Below are 20,443 nucleotides of genomic sequence, written 5' to 3'. Positions count from 1 at the left end.
AAAGGCTTATTAATTTTATTGATCTTTTGAAGAAGCAGCTGTTAATTGAATTGTTTTTCTCTATTGCTCTTCTGTTCTCTATTTTCAGAAACTCCCTCCTCTAATTTTTATTATTTCCTTTCTTGTCCTAGCTTGGTGTTTAGATTATTCTTTACCTAGTCCTCCCCCTTAAAGATTTATTTATTTATTTATTATTTATTTGAAAGGCAGAGTTACAAAGAAATAGAGATCTTCCATCTTCTGGTTCACTCAAATGGCCACATCCATGGCCCTGGCTGAAACCAGGAGCCTAGAACTCCAACCTGGTCTCCCACATGGATGCAGGGGCCCAGGTATTTGGACATCTTGTACTGCTTTCCCAGACACATTAGCAGGGAGCTGGATCAGAAGTTGAGCAGCTGGGACTAAATTAGTGCTCATATAGGATACTAGCATTACAGGCAGCAGCTTAACCCACTGCATCGTAATACCAGCCCCTTCCTAGTTCTTCAGTTTCAAGTTAGAGTTTTGATTTGACAGTGTTGATATGAGATCTTTCTTCCTTTTTATACATAAACATATATGGCTGTAAATTTTGCTCTAAGCACCGCTAAGAGCTTTCAGTTATAGCATAAATTATAATGTGCTGTGTTTTCTCTTCATTCTTCAATAAGTGCTTTCTAGTTTCCCCTGTGATAAGGCTGCAACAGCTGGAGCTGGGCCAGACCAAAGACAGAACCAGGAGCTTCAGCCAGGTCTTTCAAGTAGCTACAGGGAGCTGGATCTGAACTGGAGCAGCTGGGACTCAAACCGGTGCCTAAATGGGATGCCAATGCCACAAGAGGCAGCTTTACCCACTACACCACAGTGCCAGCCCCAGATACTTTGTATAATAGCTATCTTTTAAAATAGTCTATTGAAAGACCCATGTTGTTACGTAGCAGATAGTTTTCACCTGCGATGCCAGCATCCTGTATGGGCACTGCTTCATGTCCCAGCTGCTCCACTTCTGATCCAGCTCCCTGCTAATGGCCTAAGAAAAGTCAGGAGATGGCCCAAGTGAATGGGACCTTTCTACTTGTGTGGGAGACCTGGATGCAGCTCCTAGCTGCTGGCTTCTGGCTTCAGCTGCACCGATCCGAAGCTAGGAGCTAGGTGCTTCTTCCTGGTCTCCCATGTGGGTGCAGGGGCCCAAGCACCTGAGCCATCCTCCACTGCCCTACCAGGCCACAGCAGAGAGCTGGACTGGAAGAAGAGCAACCGGGACTAGAACCCGGTGCCCATATGGGATGCTGGCGCTGCAGGTGGAGGATTAACCTAGGGAGCCACGGTGCCGGCCCTATTTTTTTTTTTTAAGATTTATTTTATTTATTTGAAAGACAGAGTTACAGAGAGAGGTGGAGTCAGAGAGAGAGGTCTTCTATCCACTGCTTCACTCCCCAGATGGCCGCAATGGCCAGAGCTGCGCCGATCTGAAGCCAGGAGCCAGGAGCTTCTTCCGGATCTCCCACATGGGTGTAGGGGCCCAAGGACTTGGGCCATTCTCTACTCCCTTCCCAGGCCATAGCAGAGAGCTGGATTGGAAGAGGAGAAGCCTGGACTAGAACCAGTGCCCATATGGGATGCCGGCACTTCAGGCCAGGGCTTTAACATGCTGCACCACAGCGCTGGCCCCTATTTTTTTATTTTTTAAAGATGTATTTATTTATTTGAAAGTCAGAGTTACACAGAGAGAGAATGAGAGGCACAGAGAGAGAGAGAGCAGTCTTTGACCCGCTGGTTTACTCCCCAGTTGGCCACAGCGGCCGGAGCTGAGCCAATCCGAAGCCAGGAGCCAAGAGTGTCTTCCAGGTCTCCCACGTGGGTGCAGGGGCCCAAGGACTTGGGCCATCTTGTACTGCTTTTCCAGGCCATAGCAGAGAGCTTGATCAGAAGTGGAGCATCCGAGACTCAAACTGTTGCCCATGTGGGATGCTGACACTGCAGGCAGCAGCTTTACCCACTACACCACAGTGCTGGCTCCTCTAGCTATTATTTTAAAACTATGTAGTTCTCTGTAAAGCTGTATAGTTCTGCATACAGTCCTACAGACTTACTTCTAAGGGTACAGTTTAAAAACTTGTCATGGGACTCCAAATCCCATTAAAATTGGTGACGAAAATGTCTTAATTGTTAAAATGATCATATTGTTAAAGTGAACATACAGATAAGATTAAGTGTTAAAGAGATCATATAAATACCATCAAGTGCTGGTAACAATAATAATAAACAGAATTAAAAAGGAGGGAATGTCTAACATGGGAAGCAGTCCACACAGCAGACTCATAGAATGAAAATCGCTTTAAGTAACTCTGACCTTGGAATCAGCCCTTAAGGCATTCGGATATGGCCGTAAAGCCCATGAGAGAATTTCAGGCATGGAAAGCCAAAACACTGTAGCAAAAAATATTCTACATGAAGGATCCCTATGAGTGAGACTCCAGTAGAAAGAAGGTCCATCAAAGAAGGATGTACTTTCCTCTGAAAGGAGGAGAGAAATTCCACTTTGCTTATGGCCTTGTCTAAATACTGACGGAGTTTGTGGTCACAAAATGCTTCCATAGCCTTGGCAGCTCATGGCACTGATGTCATAAATAAGAGCTTTTAATTGCTAAATTAACAACAGACATCACTGTGCACTTATTTCCCATGTAGAACCTCTGTCCTTAATGAGTTGTACTATGAGAATTAACTGCAAAATTTGTTCTCAAACAGTACGCTTTGTGTGTCTGTGTAGGTGCAAATTGTTGAAATCTTTACTTAGTATAGAGTAGGTCTTCTGTATATAAAGTTAACTAAAAATGAATCTTGGGCCAGTGCTGTGGCTCACTTGGCTAATCCTCCACCTGCGGTGCTGGCACCCCAGGTTCTAGTCCCAGTTGGGGCGCCGGATTCTGTCCTGGTTGCTCCTCTTCCAGTCCAGCTCTCTGCTGTGGCCCAGGAAGGCAGTGGAGGATGGCCCAAGTGCTTGGGCCCTGCACCTGCATGGGAGACCAGGAGGAAGCACCTGGCTCCTGGCTTCGGATCAGCGCAGTGTGCTGACTGTAGTGGCCATTTGGGGGGTGAATCAATGGAAGGAAGACCTTTCTCTCTCTCTCTCTCTCTCTCTCTCTCTCACTGTTTAACTCTGCCTGTCAAAAAAAAAAAAAGAATCTTAATGAAGAATGGGATGGGAGAGGGAGTAGGAGGTGGGACGGGAGTAGGGGTGGGAGGGCAACTATGAGAGGAAGGACCACTATATTCTTAAAGTTGTACTTATGAAATTTGCATTCATTAAATAAAATTTTTTAAAAACTATATAGTTCTCCTTTAAGTTGATAATTTTTGCATCTATTAGGTACATAAATGCTTATAATTATTGTCTTTTCTTTCTACATTGAACATTTTATTAATAGGTAAGGTCTTTTGTGTCTTATAACATTTTCTGATTTAAGATTTGTTTTGTCTGATAATAATATAGCCACTCTCACTCTCATTGGATTATTATTTGCTTTTAGTACCATTTTTCATCTTATCTGTTGTATCTATTTCTGTCTTGGATCTAAAGTTTCTAGCATACAGAATATAATTGAATGAATAATTTTTAAATCTTTTCTTCCCATCTCAGTCTTTTGATTGGAAAGTTTGATATATTTACATTTAAAGTAACTATTAAGAAGGAAGACTGGGTTTTTGGTGCAGTGGTTAAGACAATGCCTGGGACACCGTATCCCATATTGGAGTGCCTGTTTGAGTCCTGGCTTCTCCAACTTCCTGGTAATGGGCACCTTGGGAGGCAGCAGATGATGGCTCAAATACCTGGGTCCCTTCCACTTCCATGGGAGATGAGTGTCTAGGCTTCTGGCTTCAGTCTAGCTCAACCCTGGCTGTTGCAGGCATTTGGGGAGTGAACAAGGGGTTGGAAGATCTCTCTGCTTTTGATATAAAGTAAAAATGAATTTAAAAATAAATTTTTTTAATGAGCAGTTAAAAATTACTGAAGAGGGATTTCTTCCATTTTTTATTTGTTTACTATGTGTATTAAAGCCTTCTTCTCCATCATTCTTACATTTTTGTCTTTTATATTTAGCTTTTTATTGCAGTAAAATATTTTCATTCACTTCTTATTTCCTCTTATTTATATTCTCTAGCTAATTTATTTGCAGTTATCATGGCAATTACATATAATATCCTAAAGTTATAGTGTTGTACTTTTAATTTATACCATCTTAACTTCAATAGTACTTAAAAGTTGTTTCTATACAGTTCTATTCCTGAATCCTTTAGCTTACTGATATCACAGAATTATATTTTTATGTGCTGTGTGTCCAAAAACGGACTAATAATTACTTCTTTTATGCATTAGTCTTTGCAGTCATGGGAAAACAAAAAGTGGAGTAACAAAACAAATGACAATAATGCTAGCTTTTATAATTGCCCACACATTTGTTTTTACTACAGGTACTTATTTCTTCCTGTGATTTTGAATTATTGTTCCACAACGTCTTATTTCAACCTACAGGACTCCCTTCAGCATTTCTTCCAGGGCTGGTCTAGTGGTAATGACCTCGTTTAACTTGTGTTTATCTTGGGGTTTTAACTTCTTCTTCCTCGTATTAATGAGACTGTTTTTGCCAGATATAGGATTCTCAGTTGACAGTTTTTTTCCTTGCATCACTTTGAATATATCAAGGCCTTCTGACTGTGGTAGGAAATCTGCTGATCTTACTCAGCATCATTTGCAGTGATGAGTCACTTTTGTCTTGCCTTTTTCAAGATTCTTTGTTTTTTGAGTCTCTTTGAGTCAAGTTCATTGAACTTCTTGGATGTTTAGACTGAAGTCTTTTTTCAGATTTGGGACATGTATGCCATTATTTCTTCAATAATCTGTCTTTCCCTCTTGTCTCTTGTGTGGCTCCCATGATGCGTATGTTGTTCTGCTTCATGGTGTCTCACAGGTCCTCAGGCTCTGTTCACTCTTCCTCAACTTTTTACATTGTTATTTACGTGAGGACGTCAGTTGCCCTTTCTTCCTGTTTGTTGATTCTTTCTCCTGCCTACTCAAATGTATTTTTGAATTTCTCTAAATTTTAGTTATTATAATTTTAAGCTCTTGAATTTCCTTTCGGTTTCTTTGTCATTTTCTCTTGTTGATATTTCCCTGTTATTCATATATTGTTTTCCTGATGTCGTCCCCAACTTCCTGTAGCTCTAAGCATTTTTAAGACAGCTGTCATAAAGTCCTCCTGTAGCAAGTCCGCCTGCTGGTCTGCCTCAAGGTCAGTGTCTGCTGATTTATCTTTTTCCTTCGAAGTAGCCATACTTTTCTATTTCTTTGTATGCGCTGTGGTTACTTTTTATTGAATACTGGACGTTTGAATCTTAAACTTTGGTAACCCTGCACATCAGATTCTCCTCTTCCTCTCAGTTTGCTTGTTTTTGTTGTCACTGCTGCTCTTGTGTAGGGCGACTCTGTACCGGGATCAGCCTGAGGTAGAAATGTCAGGCCCTCTCGGCCTTCTCTGAGCCTGAACCTTTCCATGAACATATGTAGTGACTTTATAAACTCCTCATGTATGTGCTTGCTTTTGCATGTCCCAGTCCTTATATATGTTTCCATAAAAGGAAAAGAGGGGTAAATGAGAAAGGGTGGGCCTTTCAATCCATCCTGTGGCCACCATGTAACAGGAGAATATCCAATCAAATGTATGCAGGTGACCATACAAGGGAGACAAAGAGGCTAAAACCAAACATAAGGGAAAACCCTTCTTTCTTCAGGGCTCAGGATTTGGGATAAAAAATTCCACTTGGGCCTTATGCCAGCATAATAAAAGACTACTTCCTGCTAAGAGGCCTGGTGTCTTGTTCTCCGAGTCCTGATACAAAGCAGCCACCGCACCGACTCCTAGGCACAACTTTGCTAAGGGTGAGAATTGGCCAAAGTTAACTGCAGTTTGCTGTCCAAGCCTTTCCCAAGCAGGTGCAAGCATTTGAAAAGACTGTAGAGTTCCCAACCAGTTAGCTCCAACAGATTGTGCCAGTACAGCTGTCTAGGTAGACAGACTCCTAGCACCTCCTACACTACCTTCTTGTTGATGTCATTCCACATAGGTAATTTTGAAATTTCTAGTAGCTGCTTTAAATAGTAAAAAGAAACAGGTATTTGTAACACTCTATTTAATTCAGTGTATAAAAATATGATTATCTTAACATCTAATCAATATAAAAGTTACTGTTTTTTATACTAGGTCTTCAAAAATGTGTATGTACTTAGAGAACAACTGAATCCCAGATGCTAAATTTTCAATGGTTAAGATGAAATGTAGTTTTACCAAAACAATAATATTGTATTTTCCACTGCTTTGGTTTCTAAATTAATTAAAACTTAACAAAAGTTAAAATTCAGTTCCCCAGTCCTAGTAGCCACACACAGCCATGGCCTGTATTGGCATCACACTCTGAACACCCACCTCCAAAAGAGATTTGTGAGCTGAGGTTTGGTTTGGTTTGATCTTTATTCTTGTTGTGTGCTGTTTTTGTTTTTTAGTTTTTATTTATTAGAGAGAGAGAAAGAGAGTGAGAGAGAACTCCGATCTGTAAGTTCACTCCCCCTGGGCCAGGGGGCCAAGGGCTGAAGCTGGGGACCGAGACGTCGATGGGGGTGTCCCATGTGGACGACAGAAGCTCAGTCACTTGAGCCCTCACCTCTGCCTCCCAAGATGCACGTGAGCAAGAAGCTGCGGTCAGGAGCCAGAGGAGGTTGTGAAGCCAGGCACTCCGTTATAGGGTGTGAGCATCGTAAGCAGTCTTAACCAGGAGGCCGGAAGCCCAACCCTGGTCTTCTATTCTTTAGTGAAGGGCTTTCCCTTACTTCCTTTTACAAAAATGCCAGCTGGGTTAGGTTGGCCCTCCCCATGCAAGGCCAGCACACAGTCTTCAGCAGACTGGGAAGTCAGTGTTGAGACAGAAGCCTCCGCAGGGCCCCCTCCCTCCCTCCCAGGCTGCCCCTCGCCGTGCAAGTGTTAGGTCTCTCCAGCAGCAGGCTCTGCTGGGACCAGGAGAACGCACAGACATTTGCTCCTTGTCTTCGCTTCTGGAAGCAGCAGCTCATTCACACTCCGTGCAGCCAGGAGCCTGGCGCTTCTGATAAGAACAGCGCTGGCAGAGCTTCAGCCGCATTCTAATAGAGCCTGGAGAAGTTCCGCCCTGTTTGTGGGAATTCCTGCTGGGAGCATCCCAGCGCAAGGATGCCAGCTGTTGCAGAAAAGTTGTTTAGGGTGTTTTTTTTTTTTATTTTAAAAATATATTTATTTTTATTTTATCTGAAAGGCAGAGAGACAGAGATAAGAGATTTCCTATCTGTTGTTTCACTGTTTAAATGCCCACCACAGTCAGGGCTGGACCAGGCAGAAGGTGAAGCCCAGAACTCAGTCCAGTAGTGGATTTGCAAGATAGTTTAACCACTTTGAGAAACAGCCGGACATTATCCAGTAAAGCTGAAGGTGCAGATCGCCCCCTGGGTATACGCCCTAGAGAAAGTCTGCCTGTGGACAATAAGCCAACGCCCCAGTGTTTTCAGAGCATTGCCTGCAGAGCAAAAATTCTCAACAGTGCAGTGGAGGATGGCCCAGGTCCTTGGGCCCTGCACCCATATGGGAGACCAGGAGAAGCACCTGGCTCCTGGCTTCGGATCAGCGCGGTGTGCCAGCCGCAGTGGCCATTGGAGGGTGAACCAAAGGAAGACCTTTCTCTCTGTCTCTCTCTTTCACTGTCCACTCTGCCTATAAAAAAAAAATATTCCCAGATAACTTATTAGAAGGCAGCACCATTTTTAAAACTTACATTTCTAATATAAAAACACTGTTCTTTCATGAACTTACCACAAATGCAAATAATGTACAAATAATGGACCAAATGTGCTGTCCAAAACATACCTACATTATAATTATGCTGTGTGTACCAAGCACCTGGGTTTTCCTAAAAGTATTTATAATTAAAATGTAAACAAGAAATTTACAAGGTTTAGAATCAAAGGCAGCCTTCTACCTAGATTTCTCATCTAGAGGAGAGAAAAAATGCTGAACTGAATTATTGGAGGAACCAAATGAATCATTGCACGCAGGTGATAGGTTAGGTTGTGTACATCAGTCTGGGTGATACCACAAACAAAGTACAACGCAGCCAAGTCAGGAAAGGTACATACACTGTGATTTCATTTATGTGAAATTCATTCCATTATATGAAAGTCAAAAACATGTGAACCTGATTTTGCATTGTTGAGGAATACATTCCCGTGGTAAAAGTACAGACAAGCAAGGCATTGCTCACATGGTTTGGGGTGGAGGAAGGGGTGTGTAGTAGAGGAAGGTCCCAGCCTCCTTAGACATACAATGATCTAGAGCTAGGTGTCGAGTCAATTACGATGAACAATGTTGTAGGTCCCAATGTACACCTACTTGGAAATCATTTCATACCAGAAACGGTACTGAGCTTGAATCAAAGCAATCATCATCAACGTACTTTGGTGTCAACCCACCCACATGTTCAGTGAATGCATTGTATGTAGTGCAAGCGTTGGATGGATTAAAGAACGATGTCAATACAGCATCTTCAAGAATTTGCCATCTAGTCAATTCTAGGAACTAGCAGGTCTGTGACACTCTGACAGTCGTGGCTGGCCTCCTCTGTGCTAGGCCGAGCAGGAATTCCTTAGTCCAGCAAGTACAGGCTCTGAAGGGGCATGTAAGTGAAGTGGGGTGGCCCATGTCGGGGTGTATGAGGGGTGGGTCTGACCACTTGGTAGACTGGATGATCAGTGTGAGACAAGGCTGTGAGTCTTCAATGGCACGGTTTCAAATGCATGTGTCAGCCACTATATAGTTATGCTGAAAATTAGGGCTGGTGCTGTGGCGCAGAGGGTTAGAGCCCCAGTGTTGCAGTGCTGGCATCCCATATGGGCACTGGTTCAAGTCCTGACTGCTCCACTTCTGATCCAGCTCTCAACTATGGCCTGGGAAAGCAATGGAGGATGGTTCAAGTGCTTGGGCCCCTGTATCCAGGTGGGAAGACCTGGAGGAAGCTCCTGGCTCCTGGCTTCGGATCGGCGCAGCTCTGGCCGTTATGGCCAACTGGGGAGTGAAGCAGTGGATGGAAGACCTCTCTCTCTCTCTCTGCATCTCCTCTCTCTGTGTAACTCTTTCAAATAAATAAAATAAATCTTTAAAGAAAAGAAAAGAAAATTAGCCCTCAATCTAGGCCCAGAGCTCTGTGGCAAATAAAAGGCTGAGGCACATGGGGCCAGTGCTGTGGCGCAGGGGGTTAACGCCCTGGTCTGAAGCACTGGCATCCCATATGGGCACTGGTTTTAGTCCCGGCTGTCCGATCCAGCTCTCTGCTAGGGCCTGGGAAAGCAGTAGAAGATGGTCCAAGTCCTTGGGCCCCTGCACCCACGTGGGAGACCCAGAGGAAGCTCCTGGCTCCTGGCTTCAGATCAGCACAGCTCTGGCTGTTGTGGCCATCTGGGGAGTGAACCAGTGGATGGAAGACCTCTCTCTTTGTCTCTACCTCTCTCTGTAACTCTGTCTTTCAAATAAATAAAATAAATCTTTAAAAAAAAATAATAAAAGGGAAAGGCACCACATCCCCAATTTGCCACTGCAGGAACTGAGACTTTTCCTGCTCACCCAGTTCAGAAATACTGAGTGGCATAGAAATACCATTGAGTGGGTTCACACTCAATGCTGTCCCTGTGCCTGGTGGATTCAGAGCAGAGCAGGCAGACCTCAGGAAATGCAGCCCCTTGGGCGGGGCTGGCCTCCAGGCTGTGGGGGCAGGGCATCATTTTGGAGCCGCCCCTTGTTGTTTTACAGGGGACATCTCCAGCCTACAGCCTCCCGCCTTCCCCGGACTCTCACTGATCCTGACCAGCTTGCACGGATCGATGACGTTTTCACAGGTGCATTGCTGGAAAGCTCCTGAGCGCATGCGTGCCCACAAGGAGACCACTCCTGATGACCGAAGAACACAACGGCAATGCCGGTGCTCAGCGAACGCCGGTCACCCAGCTCCCACCAGGACCTCGGCTCTGTGCTCCATGGATCTGAGTCCACGGAGAAGCTGAGTCAGCACAGTTCCTCGATGGGACTGCTGCCCTCACGTGTTGTTGCTCTGTTTCTGTAGTTGTTTTCATTAGAATGCAACCTTATATTTTCTTTTCTTTTCTTTCTTTCTTTCTTTTTTTTGACAAGGCAGAGTTAGACAGTGAGAGAGAGAGACAGAGAGAAAGGTCTTCTTTTCCATTCACCCCCCCTCCCCCAAATGGCTGCTATGGCCCGCGTGCTGCGCAGATCCGAAGCCAGGAGCCAGGTGCCTCCTCCTGGTCTCCCATGCGGGTGCAGGGCCCAAGCACTTGGGCCATCTTCCACTGCACTCCCCGGCCACAGCAGAGAGCTGGCCTGGAAGAGGAGTAACCGGGACTAGAACCTGGGGTGCCGGCGCCACAGGCGGAGGATTAGCCTAGTGAGCCGCAGCGCTGGCCCCTTATATTTTCATAAACTTAAAATGGACGGTAACTATGAAACCTGACAACATGGGATGTTTTCCCAAGGAGTCTTCCTGTTGTTTGTCTGAAAAATGAAGGCGCATTGGAGGACTCCCTCCCTTCCCACACACCACAGAGGTGTAAGCCCAGGTGAACATATCCTTGAGCTGGCTGCCGGGTGTCTGCCAAAAGGAGCCTTGCACTGAGCGGCATTTCTGGATCGTTCTAAAGCAGAAAGATTGTTCTTCAGGGCCCCATGCAAGCCCAGTGGTGTTTACCACGTTTCCACCGGTCGGTGCGGGCTGGGAGCTGCTTGCGCATTGGCAGGACCCAGGGCTGCAGCGTTCCATCCCTTCGGCTCTTCTGGGTGCCCTGCTTCTCTCCCTGACCCCAAACCCACGTCTGTGGGTCCGCACGACTTATAAATCATGTTCTTACTGTCAAACAGGAGCCATCTGTGAGAGCCGGCCTGGCTGAAGTTTCCCAGGGAAGCAGGCGGCTGGCCCAGCACAGCTACCAGGCCTGACTTGTCTGTCTCCCAGGCCAAGGTCTGCCACTAGCCCAGGCCCTGGCTAAACCTCTTATCCTCTGTGGGAGGAGATACGGCAGAGAGGGGAAGGCCAAAGGCAGACAACACAGACTCTTCTCTCGCAGCCAGCCTCCTGGGACTCTGGCTGCAAAGCCAAGCAGGCATCCCTCCTGCACTAATTGCTGTGACCTCTGTGATGGGATCCTACCTCTGATGGGATGGAAACTCCTAGTTCCCATTTTAGCATGCAAAAATAAGCTCTTTTTAGAGAACAGTAAAATCAAGGGCTGGCATTGTGGCTCAGCTGGTTAAGCCACTGCCTACAATGTCTGAATCCCCTATGACTGTCGGTTCAAGTCCTCGCTGCTCTGCTTCCAATCCAGCTCCCTATTAATGAACCTGGGAAGGCAATGGAGGATGGCGAGAGTGCTTGGGCCCCGGCCACCCATATGGCAGACCCGGATGGAGTTCCAGGCTTCTGGCTCTGGCCTGGCCCAGCACCTGACTGTTGTGGCCATTTAGGGAATAACCAGCAGATAGATGACCTCTCTGTGTGTCTTTCTCTCTGTAACTATGCCTTTCAAAGAAATAACAAAATCTTATTTAAAAAAATAGTAAAATAAGTAGGTTCAGAAAGTAGCACAGCCTTCATGCCTTTAAGAACTGGGCTTTGTGGCCGGCGCCGTGGCTTAACAGGCTAATCCTCCGCCTTGCAGCACCGGCACACCAGGTTCTAGTCCCGGTTGGGGCACTGGATTCTAGCCCAGGTGCTTGGGCCCTGCACCTGCATGGGAGACCAGGAGAAGCACCTGGCTCCTGGCTTCGGATCAGCAAGATGCGCCGGCCAGAGTGGCCATTGGAGGGTGAACCAACGGCAAAAGGAACACCTTTCTCTCTGTCTCTCTCTCTCACTATCCACTCTGCCTGTCAAAAAAAAAAAAAAAAAAGAACTGGGCTTTGCTCCACAATGATAGCCCCTCCTTCTGCACAGACAGAACCCATGTCCTAAATGGTGTGCGGAACACTGCTCTGTTCTTTATAGGAGCTCCACACAAGTTCATAGTTCTGTTAAATAATACTTGCTGGAGGCCATGGAGTGGGCCTGGGCCTGTTCTGGGCCCAGCAGAACAAAGCCACCAGGTTTGATGACAGTAACTGAGCTTTGATTGTTTGCTGAAGGCCCAGAGCGATTGATGAGTTAAGCTGTAACCAGTTGGCTGGTTGATTGGCCAGGCTGTAGCCAATTAAGTTATTTTCTTTGTCTGGTTGGCGTTTGCAGAGTCAGCTGTGGTTCTAGAAGCTGCCTGATTGACACATCGGTTTTGTTTTGCTCATTTAAACGCTACCACAGTTTGTTGGCCTAAGGAGTTTCCAGTCGGCCACTTCAGCACTATGGCAGGATCTGAGCAGACTCCCTGGGCCACTGGAGCCCGGGGGAGGCAGGGTGGACCCACCAAAGCCATCCTGCTCCCTCTTTTCTTGCTGCCTCACAGGACTGTGGGTAAGTTCTCTCCTGGATTTCTGTTGTGAGCCGAGTGTTTTGCTTTCGTTTGCTTGTCGGTCTGGACTGCATCTGCAAGGTGTGAGAGAGGAACAGGACTGGGTCATGTAGGTGGCCGCGGGTGTCTGGGCTGGACAGGAACTAAGTCTAAGAAAACGGAAAGAAGTGACCGGGCTCAGTAGTCGGTGAAGCTTCTGGAATACCGGGAGTCACGGCCGCACCCCCGCCCTGGGCAGCTCCATCCAGTGTTAGCTTCTGCTGAGGGAAAGCTTTAGGGTCGGGTGACACAAGGACCAGTTTGGGCTATGAGAGGGCAAATGACATGGGTTGGGGGTGGGGGCGGTAGCTGCCCAGGTGTGACCCGCTCGGAATCCAGGGTCTGGAGTCTGCATTTGGAACACCAATGAATTCCATAGAGAAGTCAGAACGTGTCTGTCTTCATTTTTTTTTTTTTTTTTAAGAGAGAAGTGGGTAAACCCTACCAGAAATACTTGGAGTTACAGTGGCTGCAGTAGGGGAGTTTGGGCTTGGAAAGATTGTTTATTTCTGGGGGGTTCTAGTCCAAGAAGGAAGGAGATGCTTTGCTTCCCCTGCTCTTTCTGAACGGAGTGATCGCGCTCAAGAACCATGGCTGCCGGGGAGCTGCCTGTGTTCTAGAGCCGTCGTGGGTGAAGGGAACTTACACCTGGGGGGAGGAGCCGCATCATGGGGGCCTTGACAATGAAAAGGCGGAGACTCGGGTCTGGAACCAGCTGCCCCTTCGCCGGTCTCCTCTGAGCAGCCTTCCTCTGCAGGCGGCTTTATCCTGGCAGGTGTCAGTGTGTGGCCTGATATCTGATTACAGCAATAGTTAGGGAGTCGGTGAAGAGCGCGGCACGGGTCTTGTTGCTCAATACCCAGCTGAGAAAAAGGGGGTGAAGAAAATCCACTCAGAGCACCCGGTTTTTGAGAAAAGGCCTGGGCCCCTAGAACAGGTGAGGGTGTGTCCAGGTGAGGGGCAGTCTCCTCTCCCGTGATGAGAGTTCGGCTTCAGAGGCCTGAGAACTTGAATCCCTTGGGAGGCTCTGGTCGTAAGAAATGGTGGGGAACTCAGTCTTGCGTTTGGGTGGTCCTCAAATACCTTCGATTGAAAGTAAGCTGTTTACCAAAACAGCATGTTTTGGGGGTGGTATTTCTTGAACTCCTTCAATAACTAACATCTTGGTGAGCAGTTCAAGCATTCTTGCTAAATACAGGTAAATTAAGTGAATGTTACTGGGATGGAAACTGGCAAATGAGCTGTCAAACTTGCAAAAATCTTAAGAATGAGGTTTTCAATGCAGTGTTGAATTAAGTGGTAGATACTTGTGAAATGTCTGAGTCATTCGTGCATAAGTTGAAATACTAGAGGTTGATTTTGGATAGATGTGATTCTGACTGTTGGGAATATTCCCAGGTTACCTTTATGGATTGGAATAGGCTACTAGAAACTGTCCTGAAACAGCTGTGCAAAGTGTGGCCTGTGTCTTGACTGATTGGGAAACTGAGTGACGACAAGTTAACCGAGGCTGACCATCAATATGTGGCATTGAACCACCCGTACGTACCTCTTGTAGAGCCAGGAGTGTGTGACAAACCAAGTCGGCGTAGTTCCTTCCCTCGTGGGGTGTCGCAGGAGGAACAAGCACACACAGGGGAATTGAGAAAACGCAGGAGTGGGCGTTTGGCACAGCAGTTAAGCTGTTGGGGACACCGACATCCCATAGCGGAGTGCAGGGGATGGAGTCCTAGCTCCACTCTGTGTTCCAGCTTCCTCTGTCACACCCTGGGAGGCAGCAGGTGATGGCTCAAGCACTTGGCTCCCTGCCACTCATGTGGGACACCTGGATTGAATTCCCAGCTCCTGGCTTTAGCCTGGTCCAGCACCAGCTGTTTCAGGTGTTCAAGGATTGATCCAGTGAATAAGAGATCTCAGTTTCTCTCTGCCTTTCAAATAAGTAAAAATTTTTAAAAAGAAAATATAGGACAGTAGTAATTGTGCTAAGAGCTGTGGAGTAGAGGATGGCTCACTCCCCGTAACCTGTGTTAATATTCACAAATAGATGAATGGCTGACTTGAGCTTCTCATGTCTACCATTTTGGGGCCATTTATTTAGTACTAAAAACAGTGGTTTTTTTTTTTTTTTTTTTCTTTTTTTTTTCTTTTTTTTTTTTTTTTGACAGGCAGAGTGGACAGTGAGAGAGAGAGAGACAGAGAGAAAGGTCTTCCTTTTGCCGTTGGTTCACCCTCCAATGGCCGCCGCGGTAGCGCGTTGCGGCCGGCGCACCGCGCTGATCCGATGGCAGGAGCCAGGGGCTTCTCCTGGTCTCCCATGGGGTGCAGGGCCCAAGGACTTGGGCCATCCTCCACTGCACTCCCTGGCCACAGCAGAGAGCTGGCCTGGAAGAGGGGCAACCGGGACAGGATCGGTGCCCCGACCGGGACTAGAACCCGGTGTGCCGGCGCCGCAAGGCGGAGGATTAGCCTAGTGAGCCGCGGCGCCGGCCTGGTTTTTTTTTTTTAAACATTGTTTAGGTTATCTATTTGAAAAACAGATTTATCATCCTCTGGGTGACTCCCCAAATGGCAGCAACATCCAGGGCTGAGAGACTAAAGTCAGCAGCTGGGAATTGAATCCAGGTCTCCCATGAGACTGGGAGGCTGCACACGGGCAGGAAGCTGGAGTGGGAAGCAGAGCCAGTGCTCAAATCCGGGCACTCTGATCCGGGATACAGGCAAGCCAAACGGTGGCTGAACCCACTGCCCCTTAGTGATGGAGTCTGGAGTACCTCCTAGCTGGGCTGGAGGAACGTGCAGTGGCAAATGCCTTTGGTAATGTAGAGACTCAGAAACATGAATAAGCAGACTCTGCTTAGCGTGGGGACCATAGAGTTTTTGTGGGTTTGATTCATGGGGAACCTGCCTAAGAAATGTGCCCCAGGCTCTTGGATGAGTCTCTCCATGGTCACGCGAGCCATCTCCCTAGCATGTTGTATCCTCACAAAGTCGGTGATGTCCATAGATGGCCGTGTGTGGAATGACAAGTGCTCTCTGGGACTCAAAGAAATGCGTGGTCATGAGGACACTGTCACTTGTGGATGATGCATCAAGACCAAAAACCCAGAGATGCTGCTGATGCCCCAGTGGAAGCCCGAGCATAAGGAGGGAGTTGCTAAGTGGTGTTCTATAGGAGGCCATGGGCTTGGACCAGACACCTGTGCTGGGCCTAACAGACGGAACCAGTACAGACATTCATCTCAGTGATTGAGCTATGGTTTGCTGCTGGAGGCCCTGTAAACAACTCGAGTATAAACAACTAGTTAAGCTATAGGGAACTGATGGTTAGAATGACTTGCTGCAGCTGATGAAGTTGTTTTCGATGTCTCTCCTCCATTTTTCTCTGGTGCTGCTTTATGACCTCGTTGCTCTGAGCTCCTGGGCTGTGCTCTGGTCTTGGAAGCTGCATCTTTGTTTATGCTGAGATGAGGGTACTTCAAAGGGTGGGTGGAAAAATAGAATGAAAAGTTAAGTTTATCTTGATGTAAAAAAAAAAGTGTTTTAAATTCACACTTTTTAAATTTGCATTTTCCATGATCTTTTTGAAGACCTCTCAAAAACTCTAAACCTAATTGGTCTAAGGAATTCCTTTTAGGTAAACAATTACCATTGAGAGTGGCATGTTTACCTTCAGGTGAATGGAATCTTCCTACAAATAGGTCTCTGTGATGTGCTTCTTGTGTCTGTTTTATGTTTGTAATACTCATCCATGCTAATGTATGTTAAAAGCGTTTATTTTTATTATGATTATATCAATTTTCATTCTGTCAACGGACACCAGGGTTTGTGGATTTCTTTAATTTTTACTCACTTATTTTAGTATTTGACTTGAAAGGCAGAGTGACAGAGATGGGGAAATATTGTCTGTTCGGCGGTTCACTCCCCACAGGCCAGCAGCAGCCAGGGCTGGCCCAGGCCAGTGCCAGGAGCCTTTGAACTCCATCCAGATCTCCCGCGTGAGTGGCAGGGCAGGAACCCGAACGCCCATTGCCTTCTGCTTCTCGGGGTGTGAGTAAGCAGGAAGCAGGGCCAGGACTGAAGCCCAGGCACTCTGGCCCAGGACGCAGGTACCTCGAGCAGCATCTTCACCACTGTGCCAAGCGGCAGCTGGGTTGTGAGTCTCTTCAGCACTGCTGTGGACACTCCCACTCATGTCTCTCGTGGCCTCCGTGTACCAGTGTTTTTTGATAGCAGTGGTTCTCAAATTGAGTACGCATCAGAATCTTAGAGTGCATGTGGGCCCTAGCCCAGTAGATCTGGGGAGCTGGAGCATTTGCAGCTGGTCTGGGGGTCACACTTTGGAGTGTCACGCCCTAAAGCACAAACCCAAGGGCAGCTACGTTGATCTACCTGTTCAACCTCTATTATGCAGCACAAAATGTTCTGCCATTGTGGCAGTTTCTACTCTTGTCAGTACAGGTAGATAAGAGGCCCTGTTGCTCAGTCCTGATCAACATTTGAACATTATGATTTTAAAATCTGTGCATGTGTGAAATAGCATCTCAACGTGAGTTTTGACATTTCTCAAATCACCACTGAGGTTGAACATATTCTCCTGAGTGTTTTGCTCATTCTCACACCAGTGTCGTCTGTGAGGGTCTTGCTCTTTCTCTTTGTGCCTATTTAACTATTAAATTTTTACCTTTTTCTTACTGATTTGAGGCGAGATTTAAACAATATGTTCTGGACACATCCATGGTGGTGGTCGACGTGTGCATAGCTTTTTCCAGCTTGTAGCTTATCTCGCCTTCGTTATGCTGTCTGTTGAGCGGAAGTCTGTAATACTCAGGTTGTCTGGTTTAATAGTCTTTTCTTCCTTTATGCTTCAAAGTCTTTGTCTCATTTAAGAAAGATCTCTGTACTCTGAAATTTTAAAGCTACATTCCCATATAGTATTCTCAATGTTTTATTTATAAGAGACTTTAAGAGTCTCTTATCTGTCAGGAATTGATTTTTTTTGAGAGTGATGTAGGGATCCAATTTCATGTATTTTCCCTCTTAGGATACAGGATAACACCTCGTGCAAGCACGGTTATTCAGTGTCCCTTCGTTTCCTCTGATCTGCCTCACTGTCACTGTCGGAACTTGGTTTCCTTATACGTATGGGTCTATTTTCTTTTCTTTTCTTTCTTTTTTTTTTTTTTTGACAGGCAGAGTGGACAGTGAGAGAGAGACAGAGAGAAAGGTCTTCCTTTTGCCATTGGTTCACCCTCCAATGGCCACTGCGGCCGGCGCACTGCGCTGATCTGAAGCCAGGAGCCAGGTGCTTCTCCTGGTCTCCCATGGGGTTCAGGGCCCAAGCACTTGGGCCATCCTCCACTGCACTCCCAGGCCAAAGCCGAGAGCTGGCCTGGAAGAGGGGCAACCGGGACAGAATCCAGCGCCCCGACTGGGACTAGAACCCTGTGTGCTGGCGCTGCAGGCAGAGGATTAGCCTATTGAGCCATGGTGCCGGCTGGGTCTATTTCTGAACTCTGTTCTGCACCAAGTTCACCCCATTCTTTATTATTAGGGCTGCATTCAGGCTTCGTATATTCTCTATGCAGTGTTCTTCAGAAGTAATTCAGCTGTTCATGCCTTTCTCTCTTTTTTTTTAATTTGGGAAGTAGAGTTCTAGACACAGCGAGATGTAGAGAAAGGTTTTATATCTTCTGGTTGCAACTGCCAGAGCTGAGCCCACCCAAAGCCAGGAGCCAGGAGCTTCTTCCAGGTCTCCCATGCAAATGCAGGGACCCGAGGACTTGGGCCATCCTCCACTGCTTTCCCAGGCCATAGAAGAGAGCTGGATGGGGAGTGCAGCAGCTGGGACTCTATTCGGCACCCAAAAGGGATGCCAGCACTGCAGGTGGAGGCTTAACCTACTAAGCCCCAACGCCAGCCCCAACCTTTCTCTCTATTATATACATTTGATATACAACTCTTCTTGTCCTAGCAACAGTTAAACAAAAACCCATATATTTTTATAGTGATTTTATTTGAAAGGCAGCGAGACAGGGACGGGGAGGCTGTTCTGTCCACAGTTTATTCCCCAAATGCCTGCAACAGCCAGGGCTGGGTTAGGCCGAAACTAGGAGCCTCGAACTCTATGTAGGTCTGCCTTGTTGGTGGCAGGGACTCAAGTACTTGAGCCATCATCTCCGGCCTGCCAGGGTGCTCATTAACAGGAAGCTGGATCAGAAGCAGAGTCGGGATTCATACCAGACCCTCCAGTACAGGATGCGGGAATCCCACGCAGCGACTTCACCTGCTGCATCACAACCCCTGTCTCCCTGTCTTGGGCTTGTATTTAGAATTTCATAGATCATTGTGGGTGAGAAGAGACATCTTTGTGATACTGCATCTTTCCATACAAGGATAATGGCGTATTAGAGTCTCAATTTTTTTCAACAAGCTCATGATTTTCTCCTTTTAAAAACTTGCATATCTCTTGCCAAAGCTATTCCTACTTTTGCATTGTAAATTATCTTTGTTAAAAATTAAAATCTGCACAGTATGTATGTTAAAAGATGGTTAATCTTTGCCCAGGATTTCAGTTGCTATGGGTATGGTTTTTAGAGTATCTAGAGTGCTGTTTTCTTTACCCTCAAACTTCATTTCATTGCTTTGTCATGTGCGGTAGATACCAGTAATCTCTACCACTTCAGATAGAGTTCAAGTCTGAACATCTCCTAAATCGGCTCCATGGCCATTTTGACAACTTCTTTTCTGGGATTCGGCCTAACTTGGCTTTTGTCTCTCACCTCCATCAGAGCACAAGGGAGAAGGAAAAACCAAGCAGGCAGCAGGGGAATGGGGTCATTCACAGGCATTATTTAACAGATTTATTAAACAATACACATAGAAAACCAAAGTGCCAAAACACTGATGGTAGGCATGTCTGGAGAAAGGATTACAGGACTTTTCTGTGCTATTCTTGCAACTTTTTTTTTTTTTTCCTTATCTATTTGAAAGGTGGAGTTGAGAGAGAGATCTTCCATCCGCTGGTTCACTCCCCAAATGGCCTCCACAAGTCTGGCTGAACCGGGCGGAAGCCAGGAGTGAGGAGCTTCATCCGGGCCTCCCACGTGGGCGGCCGTGGCTGATCTTGTGCTGCTTTCTCAGGCACAGTAGCCGGGAACTGGATTGGCAGTGGGGCAGCCCAGGCCTCCAACTGGCACTCATGGGGGCCCAGCATCACAGCGGCAGGTTAGGTGGCCGAGCCACATCGGGCCCTTTGCATTCTTTACCTGGCCAATTTTTCACAAAGTATCTCTAGTTCCCACCAGAGAGGGGCAGCGAGATTCGTTCGCCAGCCTTCCTGTCCCCACACATGATCCAAACCCATCAGCCTAACGCTTGCACACCTGGGCCGCCACCTGCTGTGTCCTGGGCCTCTCCCTGCATGTGACAGGCCCTCCTCTCGCGGTTCCAGTCCCCCACGCCTCTGGAGATCCAGCCTCTGAGTTCCGAGTGGCTGAGAAGAGAGGTCGCGCTCCTAGTCATTTTCCTTGGTATCACAACAGGAGCAGGGAAAGCAGTGAGGGGTATGCCTGAACTCCCGACAACAGAAGAGCCTTTGCGGAGAGCAGCCTGGGCCAGGGAGGCATGGGGCAGGCGCTGCTCTAGCCCAGCCAGCTTCGCAGGCCAGCAGAAGCCTTTCGGGTCAGGACTCGGCTGCGCCCGAGGCAAAGGTGGAGTCTGTCTGTCTCTCCCTCCCTCTCTACCCCCGCTTCCTCCATCTTGACGTTGGGACTTCAGTCCCAGAATAGTTGAACGCTTGGGAAATTCACACTCTAAAAATACTGCCTTTTTTTCGTGTAG

Source organism: Lepus europaeus, chromosome 1 (assembly GCF_033115175.1).
Source record: "Lepus europaeus isolate LE1 chromosome 1, mLepTim1.pri, whole genome shotgun sequence".
NCBI lineage: Eukaryota > Metazoa > Chordata > Mammalia > Lagomorpha > Leporidae > Lepus > Lepus europaeus.
The sequence above is the reverse complement of the archived record's forward strand: the minus strand, read 5'-3'. Positions refer to the sequence as shown.